The sequence below is a fragment of the Oreochromis aureus genome, linkage group 13, assembly GCF_013358895.1.
Source record: "Oreochromis aureus strain Israel breed Guangdong linkage group 13, ZZ_aureus, whole genome shotgun sequence".
Classification (NCBI taxonomy): domain Eukaryota; kingdom Metazoa; phylum Chordata; class Actinopteri; order Cichliformes; family Cichlidae; genus Oreochromis; species Oreochromis aureus.
The window spans coordinates 7,624,020-7,632,341 of NC_052954.1; the positions used below are offsets into that span (position 1 = coordinate 7,624,020).

The 8,322-nt window shown below is 42.1% G+C and overlaps 1 long non-coding RNA gene across 1 annotated transcript; it reads left to right on the plus strand.

The window, feature by feature from the left end:
- Nucleotides 1-6,537: 6,537 nt before the first annotated feature.
- On the plus strand, nucleotides 6,538-7,040 carry LOC120443337. Its single transcript, XR_005615363.1, has 2 exons — nucleotides 6,538-6,583; nucleotides 6,707-7,040. It is a non-coding gene; the product is annotated as an uncharacterized LOC120443337 (long non-coding RNA).
- The last annotated feature ends 1,282 nt before the right edge of the window (nucleotides 7,041-8,322 follow it).

Consider the following 8,322-nt stretch of genomic DNA (forward strand, 5'->3'; position numbering starts at 1 on the left):
TGTAATTAATTAATCGCAATTAACGCGATAATTTGACACCCCTACTTTTAACATATTTTCAGGCGAGAAAGTTGCGGTGTAAATTTCAAATATCTGCTTGGTTTATCAAGACATCGCATATTTGCAAAAGTGCGCCGACGTTTTCGGAGACGTCTGTTACCCACCCGCTCGATAGCAAACCGGGGGATTCAATGGTCGCTCGAGCCGGCGAGAGCAGCGGACTCCCGGCTTCATCGTTTTCAGACCCCCGCTCTTTCGCCACTCAGGTTAAACATGATATATAAGTCACTCGGATAACTTAAAAATGCAATTGTTTGCCTTATTTCGGTGTTTTATTTGTTCATGAGTAAATCGGGTTGGCTGAGATCAAAGTTATTAGATTACCCTCCTGGGTTTTAAATGCACCTTAGAACACACATACATCAACACTACATATGAGCGGGTGGAGGGAGGTTTGGAGTCTTCCTACACCCCCGTTCTCTGCGGCCTGCTGGAGCAGGGGGCTAGGAGGAGGAGTTGGCCGTCCGACTGGGGTCTGGTGTATGGGGCCTCCCTGCTGCTGCGGAGTCGGGCGGTCTGCTTCTCCCCACCGCAGGGAAAAAGGGTTACACCACCTGAGTCTGGGTGCAGTTTCCCCTCCAGGGGCAAGGGTACCTAGACTCGGGGCTTAGAGTACGCTTGGGGAGTGTGATTGTGTGTACAGCGTCTCTCTATGTCTGTCTCCACGTTGGGTGAGTGTTGAGCAATTGTATATGAGAGCATGAGGGTGGGAATAGATGTTTGTATCTGTATGTGCCTGTTTGTCTGTGTCTATATGTCAGGTTGGGTATCAGACGCCACCTCTCTGGGGACATCTCAGGCCCTCCAAGGTTTGGAGGCCCATCTCCCCCCACCACTTCCCCTGCCGGTGGCGGACGCCCTCAGACATCGGTGCATTGGTGGTTCTCTGTCTCCGGGTGGGCGCCCAGGTACCCACCGGCTCACTCCTTGGCGGCTGCTTATTGGGGCCTGGAGCCTGGGGCTCGCTCGGGCCACTTTGGGATGGGGTGCCCTTGGCCTCTCGGCCCGGGGCTCGGCCACTCAGGCACAGCTGGCTGCCGGCGGAGCTCACGGGCACGTCACTGCAACCCCCTGGCTTCTGCTCCGCGGCTGCTGAGTGACCCCTCATCTGGGACTCTCCTCAGCTCTTTCTGGGATAGTGGCGGCTGCCCTCTGTTGGTCTTCCTTGGTCTCTTGTGTTCTGGGGGCCTCTGGATGTCTGGAGTCTTGATCTCCTCCATACCTGCTTCATGCCCTGGAGGTCGGGGCAGTGGCCCCCCACACCCTCTAGCAGATCATTACATGAAGGAACCTTTTTAAAAAAGCAAGCTGCGTTCATGCTCACAGATGTACACACGGGTGATCACACACACAAACTACACCCTTTTTGGCTCCTACCTCAAAGCACACTGTGCGCTGTCGATCTCACGTGCTGCACAATAATGTTTAATATTTAGTATTTACTGTCATATTCCCATATATCATTGTGATCTTGTTTATTACTCTCGTTTTCTTCTGCTTGCTTTCTTTTTTTTCTCAACAGGTGATCCAGGTGATCGATATATGTATTTTTTGTCTGCTTATTCTGTTGGTTTTGTTTTTGCCCTTTTCCCCGTCCCTCTTCTCAGGTTTTTTTTTCTTCCCTCTTTCTTTCTCCACGTTCTCTCCTCCAGTCAAGTCTGTCCCGTATTCAGCAAGTGAAAATAAAATAAACAATAAAGTTGAATCAAATGGACCATTACGGCAAGGCTGGGATGGTCCATTTGGTAAAAAATAAATCCGTTGGGCATCTTTCTTCGCCTTTTAGACAATAATTCTGATGGCAAAAGAACCAAACGGGACAGGTGAAAAAAAAAAAAAAAAAAAAAAAAAAAAAAAAAAAAAAGTTATTAGATTATTAGATTAAATAAAACTTTATTAATCCATCGGGTGGGTTCCTCCGGGATTTTCACACAGCTGAATAAACGTCAAAAAGAAAACTGATTAAACAGAAGTGTGAGACGGTCGAGAATTTACGCCAGTGTCCTGTTATATTTTAGATAGCAAGGAGCAGACGGCCGAGTTTATTAAACTCCACCGACACAGCGGTGACGCAAATCTGAAGGCTAGACCGTCCCATTTCACAGCCGCTCACTTCCGGCCTTCTCGGTCTTCGAAGGACCCGGCCCACGTAGACCGCGAAGGCCGGGTCCTCAGGAGGATGCAGCCGACGTTTTGGGACACAGCTCTAGTCTGTGAATGCTGAGGGTTAGCATGTAGCTAATGTACCTTTGTTTGACCAAGAAGATGTGCCAAACTTACCTCAAAACGTCTTCAAAATGCCTTCAGACAACTTGCAAAGTACTTCTCCTCTGAATTTAAAAAAAAATAAGTAAATAAAAACAACTAGGGAGAAGTTTTTAAATTGATATAATTATTAACAGTTTGTATATTCAGGCTAAACTCTGTAGCTTTGTAGATGAGCAATGCCACAAACTTACAAGATATATGTAACATAACAAAATAAACAATAGCATTTGAAACTACAAGAATCAAACTCAAAAGAATTATTTTTTCAACAAATGACCACAATTAATGACCACAATTCATTATTGTTTTTGTTAGTTTTATATTACAGTTTGGCTGTTCTGATAATATAATTTATGTTTCCATGGAAACCTTTATTCAGCATATGTAATTAATTTTTAGGAGGGACCAAAACATGAAAATAACTCACTTTAATGATATTAAGTGGAGATGTTTGGTTATGGACCCGTGTGTGTCTTTAATGAAGCGACACTAAATTAAACTAAACTATACTATAGGAACCATGCAATCACTGCACTCTGTATATCAAAGTATTCTAGAGTCAAATGTGATGCCCTCTGTGTGACAGCTAAAGCTTGGGCCAGACTGAACCAGGCAAAAGGACAACAATCCCAAACAGCAAATCAACAGCAGAATAACTGGAATTAAGATAAGATAAGATAAGATAACCTTTATTAGTCCCACACGTGGGAAATTTGTTTTGTCACAGCAGGAAGTGGACAGTGCAAAAGTTATGAAGCAAAAATTAGAATAAAATAAAATAAGAATAAATACAGTACACAACTGTACAGAATAGAATAAAATAAAATACTATATACAGTAGAATAAAATAGAATAAAATATACAATAAGATAAAAATAGAATACAAATGCTATATACAACTGAGTAAAAATACAACGATGCCAGAAAAGATTATTGCACATTAGTGTTATTGCACATGTGTGGATGTGTGTGTTTGATCAGCTGCAAAAGTCTTTATTGTGGAGTCTGACAGCAGTGGGGAGGAAAGACCTGCGAAATCTCTCCGTCCCACACCGTGGGTGCCGCAGTCTCCCACTGAAGGAGCTGCTCAGTGCTGTCACAGTCTCATGCATGGGGTGGGAGATGTTGTCCAACAGGGATGACAGCTTAGCCGCCATTCTCCTGTCACTCACCACCTCCACTGGGTCCAGAGGGCATCCTAGAACAGAGCTGGCCCTTCGGATCAGCCTGTTCAGTCTCTTCCTGTCCCCAGCAGAGATGTTGCCGCCCCAGCAGACCGCACCATAAAAGATGGCTGAGGCCACCACAGAGTCATAGAAGGTCTTCAGGAGTGGGCCCTCCACTCCAAACGACCTGAGTCTCCGCAGCAGGTACAGTCTGCTCTGCCCTTTCCTGTAGAGGGCGTCTGAGTTATGAGTCCAGTCCAGTTTGCTGTTCAGATGAACACCAAGGTACCTGTAGCTGTCCACAGCCTCGATGTCCATACCTTGGATGTTCAGTGGTTGCAGTGGAGGATGTTTGTGCCTGCGGAAGTCTACCACCAGCTCCTTGGTTTTACTGGCATTGATCTGGAGGTAGTTCAGCTGGCACCAGTCCACAAAGTCTTGAGTCTCTGTACTCCTTGTCGTCCCCATCAGTGATGAGGCCGACTATTGCAGAGTCATCAGAGAACTTCTGCAGGAAGCATTGGGTTTTCTTAACTAATAATATGTATATACACACATTTTTCATCATATTCTTGCATGCATATATCCTAGATTCTTCATATATAAAAAATATATATATATATATACACATATATATATATATATATATATATATATATATATATATATATATATATATATATATATATATATATATATATATATATATATTTAGAATTAGAAATGCACCAAAATTGTGTTCTGATGTGCACTAACTGATGGAGGTTCTGAATGATAATAAAGTGGCTACTCTATTCTATTGTAAAGTAAATAATAGCTTGAGGTGTTGTAATGCTCCGGTCAAAGTCCAGACCTCAACCTGTATGAAATGCTGTGGCGGGACTTTACGAAAGCTGCAACAAACCTCAGTGAACTGAAGTAATGTTGTAAAGAATAGTGGGTCATAAAGAAAATGATTACTGTGAATTTTTGTTAATCTTTGTGGTTCTGCATAAATCATGGGGGTAATCTACTGTAGTTTTCACAGGACTGCGGAGAGTCCTTTTTTTCACATAATATTTCATTTTAAATTTCTTCAGTACTACTTGGTATATAGTGACACTTATAGGACTGAAATTTATAAATGCAATTTTTTAAATTCATCATTCAGTCTGAATGATGAATTTAAAACCGTTCAAGGTAATTCTTTCATTCAAAGTAATGCAAAGCAACCCCAAAACTGTCTTCCTCTTCCCCAGAAATGGATCGTTTAACGTTACGTATAGATATTCAGGTAGGCAACAGGGACAGAGATGGAGAGAGACAGAGAGGAGGCTTGAGGGTTCGCATCAGTGCACCCTGGACCAAGGCACGTGCAGGGTGGGGCGGGGGGGGGGGCTTGAGCACCCGCCCCTTTCCTGATGGGTGCCCAAAGTGCCCTTTTGTTGAGGCAAATATTTTTTTAATTTTTAATTTTTTTTTTTTCAAATGTGTGTGTGTGTGCGTGCGGAGTCCTGTCTGTGCCCCTCAACAATAATATTTAACTATTAATCACAGTTTTGCTAAATAAAAGGATCTGGCTTGCATCAGTAACATGATCACCATTAACCAATGAGCACCCTTGACGGCAGAATGCGCTGGTTACGAGCCGGGAACGAGCTCACAAAGAGCACGCGCATTTTTTGCGGTCCGGACGGAGCTGTAGGAGGAACACAAATTACCTCAGACACACAGACTGATGCGACAAAACCAGTAAGTAGGTGTAGAGCATACACTGTAGTATGTAGCACACAGGAGTATTAGCTTATTATGTACACGTTGGTAAGCTGTCTTGTGACAACTGACGAACTGAAACAAACGAGCGTGCTGTGTGTGTAACAGCGCGACAAACATTACCTGTCCTTTTTATTAACTGCACAAGTAGTGCTGGTCATAGCTGCTGGCTAACTGGGTAGGGCTGTCGTGGGTCTGTAGCTCTTTCCACCGTTTTAGGGAACATATTTAGTTTTAAAGTAAGTTACAGGGCTTTTCCTGCCTTTCTGGAGGGATTATATGTCACTTAAAATGATCTAATATGCATGTCCACATAATAATGGATTATTATAAATATAATATTTAAAAACATGCTGTATTTCAAAGAACATACATTAAGAAACAGATTATATTCGATTTATATTTTAAATAAGACAAAATGCTGATTTTACAGCAGCAAAATTATTGTATCTCTACAGTTTAAAAATGTAATAAGCTTTCTGCCTGCACAGAGTGGATAGTGAAACAAATGGAATCATCATAAATACATTATTTCATATTTATTACTTTTTTTCCCTCATCGCTTTATTATTGTAGCTCTAGTAATAAATAATAAGGGAAGGATTCTGGATCAGCACCATGATGGAAACTTCTGCCCACAGTATATACAGTATTCTGAAGAAGGTCTAAAAAATACCACTGCGTGTGCATGCATGTGTGTGTTTTATGTATATGGATTTTTAAATTATTACTCATGATATAATATTGTCCAGACATGGCTGGTAAGGAATGAGGAGGAAACAGTAGGAGCTTTGTGAGGCTACTAAAGGCAGTGAATCTCTCAGCAGCTGGATTACAAAGAGCACAGGTAACATTAACACATGTACCAGTTGCTGGAGAGGTATTCCAGTATAAAAATAATAATAAGCACAACTGAAATGTTTTGCTTCTATAACATTTTTCTGTCATCATTTTATTATAGATTAAGTGTAAGAGTTGTTAAGTGTGGATAATTAAATAATAGTTTATTGCAATAGCAAGTTGTGCCTTGTTCTCAGATGGACAGCAAGTGGAGAGTGATAGATGAGATGAGGAAATAGAAGGAGGAAGAGAGGCAAAGAGTGAATCACAGGCAGAGCCTTGTTTATTTCTGTTTTTTGTTGCCTTATGGTTCCAAGCACTGTCACCAATCTTTGCATTTTGTTATTTATATATCTCATGACCCTTGTTTAGTCAGCTACCATCTCTCCTATGGACTTTTTAATGTCTACAGTCTCAGATCAACACAGCCCTGCCCTCCAGCACTATCAGCAGCAGGAGCAGCAGCAACCCCTCAACACCAACATTGTACCCATCAGGTAAAACATAGGCTACGTTTACTTTGCCTCACAACAGTGATATAGTATGATGCGATCCCATATTAGATTCTTGATGAATGTGTGTTGTTGTTATTCAGCCTGGTTCAATGTGCCCCTTTTTAGCTTTGAGCACCCGCCCCTGTAAACGTCTCTGCACGGCCCTGCCTGGACCCCACAGTTACAGCTGGATACCGAGTGCCGCCTGGTGTCTGAGTGTGAGAGCTCCCCCTCAACCTATTCCTACTTTAACGTAACATCACTTTAACATAACATCACTGCTCAAAGTGGCTGCTAAAACCTCAAACCAAAGGAAATGACCTGGGCTACCGGGTGGACAGTCCGCTGATTAATGAAACTATCCTGTCGACTTAAATTAATTTAAAAAAAAAAAACATTTTTAAAAGTAAAGCGATAATTGTCATTATTTCGGTAAAATTTTCCCATTTGTGTAATAATCAAAAAAAAGGGCGGAGGGGGAAAAGAAAAAAAAAACCTGCCCGGACGGTTTAAATATCCGGGTTTAATTGCACGGTCATATTTGCACGGGGCAACGGACAGCAGCGGCAGCAGCAGCAGCGATGGCTACAAGTAGTGATGGGTAGATGGGGCCTCGTGAAGCGTTTCAGCACATTCCCCAAACTGTTTTGCTCCATACTGACACCTGCTGGACCTTAAATATCATTGCAGGCAACTTACTTGAGACTCACAACAGACACTGATTCAATGACCTAGTCATACTTGTACACTGTAAGGTATTGTACTTTCCATGGAATCATTTTATATCTTTTATATTGCAAATATTGTAGACATCTTTAAAATATATTGTGAATGACATTAAGTGAAAATTAAAATGAAAGTATTGTGAATGTAATATTACCCATTTGACTCAGTTTATTATAAATTTCTATTCAGAAAAATAGGTTTATCCAATGTTTTTGCATTCAGTCTATTGCGTTTTGTTTTTTTGACACCATTTCCCCAGCTTTGGAAAACTCACAGGGACAGACAGGGGCGATTTTAGCCCATTTCGGGGGGTGCTTCAGCACCCCCAAAAATGAATCAAAGCACCCCCAAAGATTTCTTACTTTTTTTGACAATATTTTTTGTTTGTGGGACACACTACTAAAAATAAAAAAAGCATACAGTACTTAATTGAGATGGTACATTTTAACAACAAAAGTATAGATAACCCGTCCCCCCCTCCCAAAATGGTTTGTTCCAGCTCAGCTCTCCCCTACCGTGGCTCTAGCTCCGTTCAGTGTTGCCAACTTAGCGACTTTGTCGCTATATTTAGCGAGTTTTCAGACCCCTTAGCGACTTTTTTTTATTTTTTAAAGCGACTAGCGACAAATCTGGCGACTTTTTCTGGTATTATTGGAGACTTATTTATGACGACTTTTTGACGTGAAAACGCGTATTGCTCTTACTCTCAACAAGCAGCGGTGCTGCCATGGGCACCTCACCCGTGCCAAAGCACTCACAGGCGGAGGATAGTCCTCCCCCAGCTGCTATCAGGGCAGGAGATGTTCACATCTATGCCTCCAAACGGCAAATGAATCGTGCATGAGCGAAGCCGCTGCTCCCGCACTGACTGTTATGCAGTCAGTTCTTCTTTTACTGTTATGCTGTTTTGTGGATCACAAGGTTTAAAACTACTTATAAACACACACTCACACACACAAAGTAACTCCACCAGAGTGCCAATTTCGGGTCACTTTTGCCGGTCCAAACCCGGATAA